The sequence below is a fragment of the Microtus pennsylvanicus genome, chromosome 1, assembly GCF_037038515.1.
Source record: "Microtus pennsylvanicus isolate mMicPen1 chromosome 1, mMicPen1.hap1, whole genome shotgun sequence".
NCBI classification, from domain to species: domain Eukaryota; kingdom Metazoa; phylum Chordata; class Mammalia; order Rodentia; family Cricetidae; genus Microtus; species Microtus pennsylvanicus.
The window spans coordinates 59,346,606-59,362,866 of NC_134579.1; the positions used below are offsets into that span (position 1 = coordinate 59,346,606).

The 16,261-nt window shown below is 47.9% G+C and overlaps 1 protein-coding gene across 1 annotated transcript in view; it reads right to left on the reverse strand.

Moving 5' to 3' along the window:
- The window catches only part of Sema5b (semaphorin 5B), a 116,902-nt gene extending 105,951 nt beyond the window's left edge, over positions 1–10,951 (reverse strand). The window contains exon 1 of the mRNA XM_075965336.1: positions 10,483–10,951. The gene's annotated coding sequence lies outside the window, so the exon portion shown is untranslated. The remainder of the gene's footprint in view (positions 1–10,482) is intronic.
- Positions 10,952–16,261: the final 5,310 nt, after the last annotated feature.

The following is a 16,261-nucleotide window of genomic DNA, read 5'->3' on the forward strand; positions in this document are numbered from 1 at the left end:
ACTGCTATTACCCATGCTTCCATGGCTGAGTGTTCCAACGCCCTCCTCAAGCCAAGTGCTTTCCACTGACTTGGCTAAGGTCTCCTTGAGAATCCAAGTCTAGAGATGATCCCAGATGACCAGGGAGAACACGCCCCAGGTCTTGCCTCTCTCCTCTCTTTGTGACATTTAAGATGGTGCTGTTTTGAGTGATCTAATCACCTTGTGGGGTTCCTTTGAAGTCTGTGCAGCATCAAACCCCTCAGATCTGCTTCTCAGGCTCCCAGCCAAATCAGGTCTGCCCCCACTCCCAGCCCCCTCAAGAACTTCAGTAATTAATTTCTGTGATCTAAATGCGACTTTCCATCTGCCCCTGTTAAATTTCATTCTGTTAGTTTAAACCCAGCATTCCAGTCTGTTGAGATCATTTTTGAATCTTTATTCTGTCTTTTATAGAAGCTGCCCATTATGGCCTTGTCATCAACAAATTTGATAAGCTCAATTACTCCAGTCTTATCCAAATCCTGGCTAAAAATGGGAAACTTCACTTTCTGGAAGCTCGCTTGCCACAAAGCAGCTTTTCTTTTGGAATCCCCAAATCAGATTCCCTACAGCCCAAGAAAGGTCTCTTGACGTGTCACTTCTTTCCGTGGACATTGTAACCACCAGTCGATATGTTCTCTTTCATCTGAGCTTTGTGTCACGTTTCTACCTGGTGCTTGGTCATAGCCAGGATGCAATCAGAATAGACAGACGTGGTTACCCCTTTGCAGCCTTCTCAGCAATGACATGTTACAGATGTAAGAATATACCCAATCTTGTACGTGAAGCAATATTTGACTTCCAACAAAATGAGGTCTCTTCTCCTCCGTAATATCAGAGCATACCTCCCTGGCAGCTTGATAACCCACCCCGAGAAAGTGGCAGCTCACTCCTCCCAACTTGCAGGAGAAGCTGTAATAGAGGTGTGTCATACTTGGATCTGCTCTGCTACAAGGTATGCTGGGAACTTGGCAGTGGTTGGTGAGGAGGTAAAGAGTGTCTCCTAGTGCAGACTCTTCGGGAAGACGGAACAAGGACATAATCCAGGCAGTAAACAGGAAGGGAGTTGAGATGTACGCCTACAATCCTAGCACTCCAGAGGCAGAAACAAGAGGATCAGAAGTTCAAGGTCAGCCTGAAGTAAATAGTGAGACTGTCTCAAAAACACAAATGAATAAAGGAAAGAATGTCTAACACACCTACTCTTCTGCCATTCATATGTGAGCAGCTTCCCCTCTTCTGCTAGAGAAAGGCACAACACATACCCATAGGATGTTGGTGGAACATTTACTGTTGAGATCACAAGCCAAAGTTACTAAAAAGACTGAAGAAATGTATATGCAGTCATTAAGCATGAAGATTCTGGGTCTAAATCACATCTTATTGGCTGTGTAACCTTGGCCAAATTGTTTTATCTTCCAAGGTTTCAATTTCCTGATGTGGAAAGTGGAGATAAAAATAATATCTGTACATAGAGCACATGAGCGTGAAAGGAGACAATGCATTTAAAATGTTTAGCACCCTGCCTGATACATAGGAACAGCTCAATAAATGATAGTGGCTATTATAGAATAACTGCATCAAGGCTCTGAATGCAGAGTTCAAGGATCAGATGTGGAAGAGCAAGGGCTGAGAAGGTGAAAGGTCAGAGGTAGAAGACACCGAGTGTACATCTAAAGGCCAAGGCAGCTTTATATAAAATTCATCTGGAGGGTGAACCTAGAAGAATCTAGCGGTCAAGGGAGTTTGGTCCCATGTCAGGAAGGGCAAAGCGGTCATTCTGCAGCCCCAGAATTCACTGAAAAGCTTGGCTTTTTTAGCTCTGAATTCAAGAACTTATTACTGCTATAGGAAATCAGTCAGAAATGGTCTTAATGGACCATGTTAAAAAGAGCATAAATATTCCACTTCAGGAAATCTGTCCTGAGGAAATAATCATCAATAGCCTGAAGATTTATGTCCAAGGATGTTCACTGCAGCATTATTTATAATGGTGAAAAATGGCTTACAGTCTAAATGTCCAACCACAGAGCATTTGCTAAATAAATTATGGTGCATCTATATGATGAAATACAGGCAGCCATTAAGAAGTCCGTTTAAAAAAAACAAATAAGACGTGGGAAAATTATCACAATATGTTGTTAAGTGAAAGAGCTGGATGCAAAATATCCCAGACATATGACCACAGTTGAGTACATACCACTCTACAGAAAATATGCTAAAGTGTTGGCTAGATGTGTTATTTTTATAAATGCTTTCCAAGAAAAAAATGGCCAAAAATTATATTAAGAAGAGCTCCTATAATCAGTTTGTAATAAAAAGTCATTAAATTCAGAATACAGGAGCATAAGCAGTGGCCGGGACTGAATGCCAGGAGCTGGTGCTGATGAAAAAGTAGTGGACCGTTTAGAAGAGCCAGGGCGAAGAAACGCTGCATGCCTTTGGCGTGAGGCCAGGTGGAATCTAGGAAAGATTTAGGTCAGTGGCTCCCAACCAGGACTGCGTATGGGAGACACACACACACCGATGCCCAGGCTGTACTTAATTCTAACTTAATTGAGGTATAGGATAGAACAGTCATGTATAATTATCATTTTCATATACATTGTCATATATATAAAATATATTACACACACACATATATATATATTTCAGATTTTTGTTTTGTTTTGAGACAGGGTCTCACCATATAGCCTTGGCTGGTCTGTACTCTGATTCTCCTCTGTATGCTGTGAATGTGTTTTATTACCATTGGTTAATAAAGAAACAGCTTTGGACCTATGGCAGCGCAGAATAGGACAAGGCAGGAATTCCAAACAGAGATAGAGGAAAAAAAGAAGGCAGAGTCAAAGAGACACCTACACACAGGCCACAGCCTTGTGATAATATTTAGATTAATAGAAATGTGTTAGTTTAAGATGGAAGAGTTACTTAATAAAGAGTTTAAGCTATTGGCCAAACAGTGTTTTAATTGATACAGTTTCTGTGTGATTATTTCAGGTCTGGGTGGCTAGAAAACGAGCAACAGTCTCTGCCTACAGTAATCAGTTATGTGGACAGCGATAGGCTGCCCCTCGAACTTGGAGATTCACCTGCTTCTGCCTCCCTAGTGTTGGAATTCAAGGCATGTGCTACCATGCTCAGTTACACATTCTGCTTTACTGTGTGTGTATATGTGAGTGTATGCATGCACATGCTATAGTGTGTGTGTGTGTGTGTGTGTGTGTGTAGGTCAGAGGACAGCTCTCAGTAGCTGGTTCTCAGTGTCCACCACTGCACAGCATACTGAAAGCCAGCTGGCCCATGAACGTCCAGGTGAGTCTCCTGTCTCCAGCTCTCAGCTTGCAGTAAGAGTGCAGGGGTTAAAGATATACCTCACAGCCACTGGATTTTTATATGGATTCTGGGGATTGAACTCAGATGGTCAGTCTTGTGAAATAAACATTCTTACCACCGATCCGTCTTCCTACCCCCATTACATTTATATCCAAAGCTCCTCAGGTGGCTCTTATAGGAACTGGCAAGTTCAACACTAGCCTGGACCAAGCCAGTGCTTCCAGGAGGCAGTGGACCAGGCCAGTGCTCCCAGGATTCAGAGGACCAAGTCTGTGCTCCCAGGATTCAGAGGACCAAGTCTGTGCTCCCAGGATGCAGTAGTATACAGCCTTCTGTCCCCTGGACCTAGCACGCCAAGCCTCTAGAGAGCTACAGCCTAAAGCACCTGCCTTATGCAAGAAAATTACCTTCCATCTTGGGGACATCAGCAGAGGCACTCATCAGGTCTTGGTCGGTTTGGAGGCTTTTGCTCAAGGACACTGCAGTGTGCTTACAGATCCTGATGAGACCCAGCGTACCAACTGACTCCGAAAACAAACTACAAGCTTAACAAAAGCTGGCAGGATGAGAAGATGCCAGGATTTGGGGGTATCTACCAGAGCATGGCCCCAGTGGTATTTTCCTCTTCTGCCCTGCTTTTGGGCAGAAACATACTCTGTCAGTCAGCAAAGCAAATTTGTGGCCCCTGAAAGTAGTCTGCTTTAGGCGGATGAGGCCTCTCGGAGGCTTCTTGTCTCTTCCAGGTGCCTTGGAGAAAGAGAAGAGACAGGACGCTAGAAACAAAGGTTGGTACTAACTGATAAGATCTCCCAGCTTCTCGCTCCAGATATAGAATTACTGAAGACACCCGAAGAAGAGGAAGAGGCCTCTGGTTGCTGCGCTTTGAGCACAGGATCCATCCATTCCTGAATAATCAAGAACCAACTGCAGCTCTTTTGTTCTCCCTGCAGCTTGGATCCAGAAGGGTCCTTAGGAAAGTCATCACAACAGTGCGGGGGGGGGGGGCGTCGGGGCGGTGTCTGGCTCAGGTAGACAGCTGGGCTGGAAAGGGGATACGGGCCCTTCGTTGCCATTCCACAAGCAGTTTCTGTGAAGTTGTCCCTTTGGTGGCCGCATGTCAGCTCTAGGGAAGGAAGAAGCTACAAAAACTAAATCTACAAAACAATAAATCTAGCGGTCAAAACCATAGTGCACAGCCGTGCAATGTACTTTACATGTGTTCATCACATACACACACACACTCACACTGCACATATGCAAGTGTGCACACACACACACACATACCCCACACCTCAACAGCACACTCAGTTCCATGGGACTTTCAGCTTAGGCTGAGGTTTAAAGGGGAATGCTTGCTTTCTGTGAAGTCAGAGACTGGCTGTCAGGTGAGTTACCAACGGGGGGTGGGGGGGTGGGGGGGTTAGAAACTGGCCTAAAGAAAACATCCCCCACAAAGAATCCGAAAGAGTCAAGGCAGGACCCCTGGGAGGTCAAGAAGCTACAGCAGTCTCTGTTCAAAACTGGTGACTGAAATGTCAGAGATGGCCTTTTTCTAGAGGCGGAATCTGATAGTTTTGCAGACAACTCAGAGAGCGCCCCCAGTGCTAACCCAGCCTCCTCACTATTTGAAACCAATCTCTTCTCATTTGATCCTCCGGGGATGGGTGGAACAGATGGTTACTAGCTGTCCTCCAAGAACCAACCTTTCCCATCACAAAAGACGCTAGTCAGCCAGAGAAGTGCTGGTTCAGATGCACAGATATTCCGATGCTATCGACAGGGCTTCAAATTCAAGCAAGTTCTATGTACGAGTCTGATTAAGTCGTCCTTATTAAAGCCAGATCAATGAGGCAGCTCATGGCGGGACTCAGCATATGCAGATTGAAGCCTTCTGTCCGTACACTCTGGGAAGGCCAGGTAGAATCCTCAATCCCCCAGTTTCAATCCAGACAGTGGAGAACGAGACATGGACCAACTGTGAGTTCTTAACTCAAGATCAAATACTCACATGCTGTTCCTAGTCCTGGATCCCTCCTCCTTTCTCTAGGATACCCAATAGCAAAGAGGACGGGAAATTACCATCCTTTCCCTCCACTTTCAAGTCATCAACTCTAATAATTTCTTGTCAGTAAGCTCCCTGCTCCTGTCAAGATTAAAGTGTGTGCTCTTCAAGGTCTGGCTTATATCTCTCAGCACAGGAAGGCAAAGACACCAAAGCAGAAAAGAAGAGAAGGGGCATGGCAGAGGCACGGAGCACACAGCTTCCTTCTCTCCCATTCCTTCCAGAACTCTGCTTCCAGTTGGAACGTCTCAGGCTGCCACTTTCTAGCAAACAAGCTGGTTGAAGGAAGGTTTCCTCAGAAGAGCCCACGAAGGAATTCTGTCCAATGTAGAGAATGACACAAACACCCTCAGCTGAGCAGATGTCATCAAACCCCAGCCACAGAGAGGGAGGTTTGGAAAGAGTAGCCTTCTGCTTCTAAAAAGGTGCTGCCCATACAAGCTAAAAGAGAGCTCTGCTCTGTCTATTCAATGAATCCATGTTAGCTAAGACACGCACTTTGGGATCTTGTCATACATTGAAAACCAAGCGAGTTAAACACTGTCAGAAATGCAAGACCATCCTAAGTGATGATTGAACTCAAATGGAAAACAGCGAATTCAAAGAAAACTCCTTCTATAGAGGTAACTACCGTGCACACATCCATCCCACACGTCATAAGAAATGGAAGCACTGATCGGGTAGCTGGATAAGACAGAGATGTTGCCAGGAGCAGGGACATTCAAACCCTGAAGTGTACATTACCAACCAATATCCCCTTCCAACAGTTGTCATCGCCAGAGGCCTGGCTTTGCCTTTGTCCACATCCCAGGTAGAAGGGAGATGCCCAGTCACACGACAAATTAAGAACAAGTCTGAAGTCACTGGAAGCAATTGTAGTATCAGCTGAGAAAGTGGAATCCTAGCCTTCTCATTTGAAACTCTGGGCTCCCAAATCCCTCAGACAAGTTGACTTTAGATGTCAGGTCACCTAGACAAATGTACAGGGAGGAAGCACAGACACAGTAAATCCTAGCACCGGCATCGAGGCAATGTAGGCGTTCTCCTGGGGATGCTGATTCACACCCACAAGGGTGACTAAAGACAAGACTTGCTCACTATTGTATCTACAGCTCCCAGCACAGTGCCTGGCACAGGGTGGGTGGCAGGTAATTAGAGAAGAGGAGTGTATTGCCTACTTCTCTTCTTCTGTTGCCCTGTACCCAGACAATAATGAAATCAACATTTGAGGATCATGAGACCCATTTGGCTACTGAAGCAGGCGTGAGTGGTAGATTTTAGACTTTGGCTCTGGGTCCTTGGAGGAAGTATATATAGAAGATGGCTTCTGGTCACAAACTTTGATCTCTCATCTTCTATGTCAACTCTCTCACCTCAGACCTCAGTGAAAGCAATGAATTGGTTGGCCATAGTATCTAATTGACCCCCTATGGGATAGAAGGAGAACTGACCCAAGGAAAGGAGTTTTACGGTCAAAGTACCAAAGAACTAGACGAATACCATTTTCTTTCCAAATCCACACACTCCACAGAGCAACCTTTCTTCAGCCTTGTTAGTGTGACTTTCTACAAAGGCTAGCATTCTCCCCACTTCTTCTAGGGACTCCCTCCCCTCTTTGAGAACCATACCCGGGGCTCAAGGTTTTCTGGCTATCCCTTGGAGTCCTGAAGAATTAACATGAATTTCCAGCTTTCCCTCTTCATACTTCTGAAGGTTTTTCTATATTAGAAAGTGGGGGAATGCCATAGTTATTTTTCCCCAGTAAAGTATACAATTAGTTTACATCTGCTAGATTACAGTGGGAAGATTGACAAAGGAGCTTGAGTCCAAGCCTCAGCTCCATATCTGGAACCGTAACAATGGGTGCACAGTGCTCAGAGTCCCTGACCTAGGAATTATCATATCTCAGAAGATCGTTTATAGGCCTTGAAAGCGAGAGGAAGCTGGGATCCAAATTAGAGCAGGCTAAGAACTATTCCAGTGGACCCCAAGGTACAGAGAAACATAATAGCAAGCCCTTCCAGAGCAGATACTCTCATATCTTGGAATCTTAATTTTTTTTCTTTTGGTTTTTTGAGATATGGTTTCACTGTAGTTTTGGAGCCTGTCCTGCAACTAGCTCTTGTAGACCAGGGCTGGCCTCGAACTCACAGAAATCCGCCTGCCTCTGCCTCCCAAGTGCTGGAATTATAGGCATGCTCCTCCACCATCTGGCAAATTTTTCTTTTTGACCTGTAGATATAGAGTCAAATAGCTCCAAAGTTATAAGTTGGGTTTGTTTGGATCATTTCATTCAAACAGTTTGACTTAAACATACAGTTGTCCTTGGACCAATCTATTCTAATTGCCTGCCTGATCAGCATGTTGCTACCTGCCTTACATTCTGCAGGGTCTAAGTTTCTGATCTCCCCAACACCAATCTCTGAACTTTCTCCCATCTTTGAACCTTGGTAAGAAGTAAGAGATGAAGCCAGTCATGGTGACTCATATCTATAATCCCAACAATCAGGAGGCCGAGGCAGGAGGAGTACGAGAGGAGGTCAGCCTAAGTTACTAAGATCTTGTCTCAAAGGGTCTGGGAGGGGGGCTGGAGAGATGGCTCAGGGGTTAAGGGCAGAGAACCTGGATTCAATTACCAGCATCCTCAACCATTTATAATCTTAGTTCCAGGGGACCCAACAGGCACACACATGGTACACATACATGCATGAAGGTAAAACACTCATACAAATAAAGTAAAATAAATCTAAAAGAAAATTTAAGACTAACCAAATTTTTTAAAAAATGAAGAAGGAAGAAAAAGAGGAGGAGAAGGAGAAGGAGAGGAGGAGGAAGAAGAAGAAGAAGAAGAAGAAGAAGAAGAAGAAGAAGAAGAAGAAGAAGAAGAAGAAGAAGAAGAAGAAGAAGAAGCAGCAGCAGTAGACGGAAGGACTTTCAAGTCAGGATTCTTCCAACCCCAATGTGAAAGAAGAATCAGATGGCCTCTCAGTTTCTCTGCCTTTCAGTCTGGCTCTTGAAATAAGGGAACACCTCCCATCAGGCCCTTACCCACAGGACCCTCCTTGTATACAGAGAGCTGTGAGGAAGGGCCCCAATCCTGTGCCCAGGAGTCGGCTTCTCCTAGGAGAGCCTATGTCCATCCCTGGGCACCAAGTCTCACTGGACAGAAATTCTGCCCTAGGCATGCTCGTGACTTGTTGGTTTGTTTTAATCAGCACCTAGTACTGAGTTTTGCACACCATAGGTGCTTTAAAAATGCCTGAGGCTTGCATTGAAGGAGATATAGAGATGAAAGATCTGCCATTCCTTCCCAAACTGGTGGTGGTAGCTGGTGATAAGCAGAAGGGACACACACACACACACATACACACACACACACACTCTACCTGGTACACATACCTTGCATGATTTGTTACAGTACAGGTGTTCTTTCCTCCTATAAAGGTCAGAAGGTTCTTGCTGCTCAGACACAACCCCGCCCCCATTTTACTCTCATTATATCCTTCGTCCCCCTGCACTTGGAAGAAGCTCGATTTGAGTCAGGGTGTTTTTTTTTCCCCTCAAGCCTCTTATTTTGCTCCCCTCGCAACCATCCCCCCACTCGTACTAACTAGATCCCATTCTAAAGTCGAGTTCTCCTCTGCCCCTTCCTCAAGGTCGTGGGCTCCGGAAGAAGGGAAACCAATTATAAATGCCAAGAAAAAGGCGAGAAGGGTTAAGATTGAAAAGGGTGGGCTAAAAAGCCTGGGGAACGGTGAGGATGGGGAAGATGGAAGTTGGTACACGGTGGGGGCGGGCAATGGGAGAAGAGAGAAGGGCTGAGGAAACAGAACGCAGTTGGGGCCAGAGAAGGTAGGATCTTGTAGGTTCTAGACACAGGTAAACTTCAAGCACCCTAGTCCTATTTGCTTGATGTAGAACGCGCGGCCCACGAAGGTGGGCTGCCCAGATGAGCTTTGCGGGTTCTCTTCCTCTCCCACCGAAAACCTGGAGAGGACCGCAGGCCTGGGGGCAAGATCCCGAGGCCACCACTTTGGATCCAAACACAAGGCCCACTCTTGTCTGGCGCAAGCAGGGCGAGACGACTTAGAACCAGGCTTGGGAAAGGGGACCAGGAGGGGTGAAATTGGCGCTTCAGGTGGTCGTCTGGTTCTTTAAAGTTTGAGGCAGGCAGCGGAAACCCACAGCGTCTGGCCGATCCTCTCCAGCCTCGCTTTCTTTCTCTGCCGGTCCTCCGGCTACTTCTACCTCCGCTCCCGCCCGACTCGGGTCCCCGTATCCCCTTTCCAGTCCGCATCCCTCACTGTGCCCAAGCGCCCCCTGCTCCCTCCCTCCGCGCTGGATCTCCCGCACGACGTGAGCAGAAAGTGAATGGGCAGCCCCAATCACAAAGACAAATTACCATGAGAAAAATAAATCAAGAAATCGCTCCTCTAGTCCCGGATTCCCGCCGCCGCACCCACTTCACTGGCCAAGGCGGGAGCGAGGGTCCCCGGGCTTCTCCATCCAGGGCCTTGGGCTACGTAGGACCCAGTCAAGGCTGGAGTATCCTATGGTGGGGGGGGGGGAGAATCCGGTGAGGGCCGAGTTAGTGGCGGTAGCGCGGGGACGTCCCTGCGCGGGAGATTTCACACTCTGAGCCGGCCACGCGTTCCCACGCGCCTCGCCTCCCTCACTCTCCCTTTGCCAGGTTTACCCGCCCGCCCTCTGCTGAGCCTCCATCTCGGCCCAGTCTCCGCGCCCCTGTCCCAGGCATTCCGTCGTCGGTCTCCCACCCCAGGCCGAAGCTCTGGGTCTCCGCCACTGTTGCAGCCCAGCAGAGCGAGAACCCGGAGCAGGATGGGTGGCAGGAGCGCAGCAGCACCAAAGGCGCCCCAGCTGAGGTGGCCCTGGACAGCGTTGAAGCCCAGGAACCCGCTCTCCTGCCCCCTGCAGCCTTTCCAACCTGCCTCCAACTTACCAGCGGCCCCGGACTCCCACCCCTCAACCCACCCTAGTTGCTGAAGTTTGCAACTTGCAGCCCCAGCCGGCGAGGGAAAAGCGCCGGGAGGTCCCGGACTCACCTCCCCGCAGCAGCACGCGCAGGTGCGGGGTTCCTCGCGGCCCTGGGCTCCGGGCGGTGCAGACCACGGTGACGAACCCGAGTGCTGGCGGCCCGTCTGGGAATGGGGCGCCCGAACAGGAAGGATTCCAGCTAAGGGCTCAGCGATTCGTTGCAGTCCCCGACTCCGGTTGGGCCCGCTGCACTCCGGCTGCTCCAACAGCCGCTGGATGCGCCGCCGACCCACCGGGCTCGGCGGAGCTGGGCTCCAGCACCAACCCCCGCGCTCCAACTAGCTCCAGACCCCGCGCGCCTGAGAGAGCCGCGAGGAGGAGAGCGAGGGAGCAGAGGGGAGGGGGGAAAAGCGGTGGGGGAGGAGTTGGAAGCCAGAGGAGAGAAGGAGGGGAGCGGGAGAGAAAAGGAGGAGGGGGATGGAGAGGACCTGCCACTGCGAGAGCTTCACCGGCCAGCCCCGAGGAGCTCGGGAGAGCGCGAGGGGGCGCCCTGCACCCCCATTTCCCCCTAGCAGGGCTCGGGCCCCAGATCTCCTTGGTACCCGGAAGGGTGGACAGAAGCTGCCTCTGTCCTAGGTCTCTGAGCCCTTGCCATCTTTTGTCTACCTTTACCGTGCTCTGCCACCCCATCTCAAACCAACACCAACTTGGAGCCTGAGAACCCCCGCCGCCCCCCCCCCAACACACACACACGTAGGGTTGCTCAATTTTCCAGCCCTTTTAGCTAGGGAAAAACATTTTCCTGCCTGTGGATTGAAATTTGAATGAGAAAAGGACCGCGTACCAAACCCGGTAGATTTGTAATAAACTCCAGTAACAGATGTTAGGTTGCTGAGTAGGACCGAAAAGCCAGAACTGGCGAGTTGTTGGTCAGCCTCACACGCTACACGACCTTGGGAGAGCCTCTTCAAGCCTCAGTTTCCTCAGCTGTAAACTGGAGCTGGTGTCGTGCACCCTACCGAACCTTAAAAAGAAGAACCAGCAGCGGATCTAGGGAGTGAAATTGCCTCAGGGACACTGGGAAGGTGTCCATGGGTTACACGAACCCACGAGGGGCGGAGTAATCTCCACAGCAGAGAGACCCTTAGCACAACCTCGCCAAGCGGGGTGGGATTGTTTCCAAGTTTCAGCGATCTCGTGTTTCTGGTGGCTGGAAGTCGGCAGGGAAAAGTCGTGGAGAGCAAGCCTCAAGCCCTAGCTGCCACCGCTGCAAGCACGGATGGAAAGGGAGCCCTCTGCTGAACGAAAAGGGTACTTTAATTATCAAATAAGGTGACCTAAGGAAGTGAAACAGTGGGAAAGACAAAGGACCAGAAAAATTAAAAACAAGAGAAGTGTGCTTCTAAGAGAGAATCAGAGAGGACCGCGAAATAATAATACTTTGGGGAAATAAAAACATTAGAAGACTTTCTGGAATGCCTTGGAGGACTAGAATAAACTCCAGGTGAAGCACTTCATGTCACAAAATGCTGGGTAAAGGAAGCCCTGGATAAAGCCGAAGGATGGAGGCAGCGGGAAGTACCCCGCCCAGCACCCCCAGGGTGATGGAACAGAAAGGCTGTGCTCTAAGAAAGCCCTTTGTGAGGTGCTGTGAAACGGGAACCGGTGCCAGATCGCAGAGATAAAGACTTTCTAGGGCAACAGAAATGCTGAAACTCATAATGTGCTGAATAAAGAGGAACTCACAAAGATAAAGCCTATTCTGGGCCCAGAGAGAGATGCAAAGAAGGGGAGGGGAGAGAGCTTCGCCTGGGCAGAGACAGGTCTAATGCAGAGATCAGCTCAGAAGAAGCAATGCGGTGGAACACAGATCAAACCTCGCGAAGACAAAAAGGTCAGCAGTGGAAGCCACTTGGCAGAATCTCCGGGGAGGGCGGGTGGTCAGTTCTCCTGATGCCCAATCTGGACCTTTTCCATACTGTAAGCGCTGCCCCAACCCTCCCACACACTCTCAACCTCTAGAGCAGTGGTTCTGAACCTGTGGGTCTCTACCCTCTTTGGGGTCAAGCAACCCTTTCACAGGGGTCACCTAAGGCCACCAGAAAACACAGATATTTGCATTATGATTCATAACAGTAGCAAAATTACAGTTATGAAGCAGCAATGAAGATAATTTTATGGTTGGGGGACACCACACCATGAAGAGGTGTATTAAAGGGTCACAGTGTTAGGATCAACCACTGCCCTAGAGCGTTGTTTCTGCCATTGAAAAGATACAAGTACGTGGGACATAAAATGTCTCTTTTTAAGACTTGGTTTTATTTTATATGTATGTTTGTGTGTCTGTGTGAGTGAATGCCTTATGTATTCAGGTACCCATGGAGACAAGGAGAGGGTGTTAGATCGCCAGAACTGGAGTTAGAGACAGTTGCAAGTCACCTGATGTGGGTGCTGGGAACCACACTCAGCTCCTCTGCAAGAACAGCAAGGGCTCTTAACTGCTGAGCCACCGCTCCAACCCCTAGAAATATATTTTGATTAAAATAAAAAAAAATTAGTTTCATTAACTGCATGGAATGAAGAGAACCTCTCATTTGTTTGACTAGGAGAGAGTAGACAAATGCCTTCTGGATGGTTCTGTGTGCTACAACTCTCTCTTAAAAGCATTCAAAGCCTCTGTCCTTCACACAGCCTCTCACCAGCCTTCTCTCTTCCCACTGTCTGGATTGTTTTCTCTTCCCACTGTCATCCCTAATTCCCTCCTAGCTTTCATCTACATCTTATGAATGAGCTGGGTGTGGGTGGCGCAGGAAGAGAAGAGATGATACCCATTTCTGGGGCAGGAAGAGAAGAGATGACACGCGTGTCTGGGAAAACAGGAAAGGAAACCATCCTCTTCAAGGAAGAGCAAAGGAGAGACGCTCGGAGGCACAGGGTGGGGAGCAAGCCTGCGTGCAACCCTGAGCTAATTAATCCTAATTGCATCCTACTGTGTTGTATTGATTATCAGTGATTACTCAAGGGCTCTCAATATCAGAGAGTTCCAGAAGCTGGACACTATAAAGAAGGGCTAGTTTCCTTATGAGCCTGCCTCACCACCTACTCCAGGCATTCCCTAGTGATTGGCAAACCCATCCTGGAGAGAATCTTAGAATTATTTACTTGGAACAAAATCCCAAGTCTTGGTCCCATCATCGGCAGCTTCTGCCACTTCCTTAGACCTTTGCAATCACCTCTGCGATAATCACCTCTGGTAGAAGCCATCCTCCACCTACTCAAACACTGTTAATTAAACTGAATGTAAATACAGTAATTAATACCGAATTATCCCAAACAAACAAGTCAAAGAGCTGTGAACACAGGGGGTGAGCTGAGTCTTAGCGTTCACTCTTGATGGGGAAATTCCAGTGTTACCTAGCACTGAGATTCTAAGAGACTGAAGAGTACACATTTTCAGGTTCCTGGGTGACAGAGCTGAGGGGAGGACAAGGCTGTCCCCTTTCCTCCCTCCTGGGTGACAGAACTCTCTCTGAAAAAGAATATAGTGCAGCTTCTCCCAAGAGACACATGTGTATCACCCACATGCCTTATGTGTGTGTGTATGTGTGGTGTGTGTGTGTGTAAATGCCTGTGCATAGCCTTAGCACTAGCACAAATCTTGTCTTACAGCAAAAGGCAAACAACAGCCAGCAATATACTGATAGGAGAAAGAAAATTGAAAACAAAACAAAAAAGCAGAGATCACTTATAACGTCCAAATAGTTTCCTGGTCCCAGGATTGCCTACTCATTGTGCAGTGAGATGACAAAGGGAAAAAAAAAAGCAAATTCCCATCTCAGAAGTCACTGTCACTTTGTGAACCAAAAACACACTCAGGTCAGAGGAACTGAAGTGTCACTAAATGACAGCTCTGCCATTGTCCTCAACCACCGTGAGGGATCTTCCTTCCTTCCTTTCTTCCTTCCCCCTAAATTTAAGTGCCACTCACTATGTGAGGTGCAGAGTTCATGGGAAGACCCTCCCAGGCAGGCCGGGAAGAAGGTAAAATTCTAGTCAATGCAAGAGAAACCACAGGACAAGGGCTCGGCTGGCACTGAGAGGGCCAATGTCCGGCTCTACCAGGCAAGCTAAGGACATCTTCCCTGAAAAGGGCCATTCTAACTGGGAACGAAAGATAGGGCAGGGATTTGCCAGACTGAGAAGTGGGAGGAAGCAGAGTATTCCAGGCGGAGGAAATAGCATGTGTAAAAGCGCAAGGCGATATAATTAGATTTGTGTTTGAAGAATTACTTGGTCCTGGTTAACAGATTCCGAGAGAGCTGAGGCAGTAAACGTGAGCAGGTGCGTTGTGTGGTGAAAACAGCATGACGGCAGCAGTTCAGCCTTCTTGGCTCCAGGGTGGCTAGGTCATTGAGGAGCTGGGTGACCTTGAACAAGCCTTTTATGACCTCCTGGACCTCAGTGCCTTGTGGCTAAGGTGAAAGGGTTGATAACTGGTTTCTTAGGTCCACAGGATTCCATGATGCTCCCTTCATTTGCCCATACTTCTTTCAGTCCTGCTCTATATGATGCCCTTGGCCATGGTCATAATTTGTTCTTGCAATGTGCATAGCACTTTATAGTTTAAAAAGGCGTCTTCTATCTGCTGTCTCTTTGACCTTCATGTGCATATGAAGGAGACAGGCATACTGGAGCTGATCTTTCTCGTCACCTGTCTATAAACACCATCTCTGTGTTGCTAACACTCAGGCTCATGCCTGCAGCTCTGATCTCACACAAAAATATAACTAACTGCTGTTCCTCCCTCTACAGAAATGGTTCCCAACTTGTGAGTTGCTACCCTTTGGGGTTCGGATGACCCTTTCATAAGGTTCACCTAAGATTACTAGAAAACACATACGGTGGGCCAATGGTCTTGTACCCTATAAAGATTTGTCACTTGTATTGGTTTAATAAAGTACTGATTGATGAGTAGTAGCCAGGCAGTATAGGTGGGACAACAAGAATAGAAGAAGAAATCCTCAGTCTGCTGTCGTCACCCAGACACAGAGGAAGCAAGATGAGAATGCCTCACTGATTAAAGGTACCAAGCCACGTGGCTAACACAGACAAGAATTATGGGTTAATTTAAGATGTAAGAGTTAGTTAATAAGAGATCCTGAGCTAATAGTCCAACCAGCTTATAATTAATGTAGGCCTCTATGTTTTTCTTTGGGACTGAATGGCTACTAGGCCAGGCAGGACAGAAACCTCTGTCAAACACAGATATTTACATTACAGTTCATAACAGTAGCAAAATTACAGTTATGAAGTAGCAATGAAAATAATCTTACAGTTGGGGACACAACATGAAGAACTGTATCAGAGGGTCGCAGCATTGAGAAGGAAAACCACTGCTCTCTAGGAATGCCTGCTGAGTTCCCACGCTCACCCTGAGTGACACCTAGCATCAGATGAGTGCTTCCCTGAGACTCCACTGTAGCAAATAAAAACTTAGGACTGGGGTTGTGGCTCAGGGGGAGAGAACTTGCTCAGCACATGCAGAGCCCCAGAAAACAACCAACCAACAAAGCCCTCCATTCTTCTAATTCCTCAAGGCCAAAGTAACCCGCAGGCAAGCCATCAGGAACCCCTGCTGTGTCTGCAGGCCTGTCTTCCGCTCACCACTTTTACCACCATCTCTACCAGCTTCCGGTTCCTGCCATTCTCCTCTGCCCTGACGTTTGCTTTTCCTGTTTTCATCTTTGTGTCTTGGGCCACTTTTAATACAGAAGCCCTCCTAAGTCACGTCCCATCATTCTGCTCCAAACCCTTCTGTGGATCCCCACGTAGGCCGTGTTCTTTCCA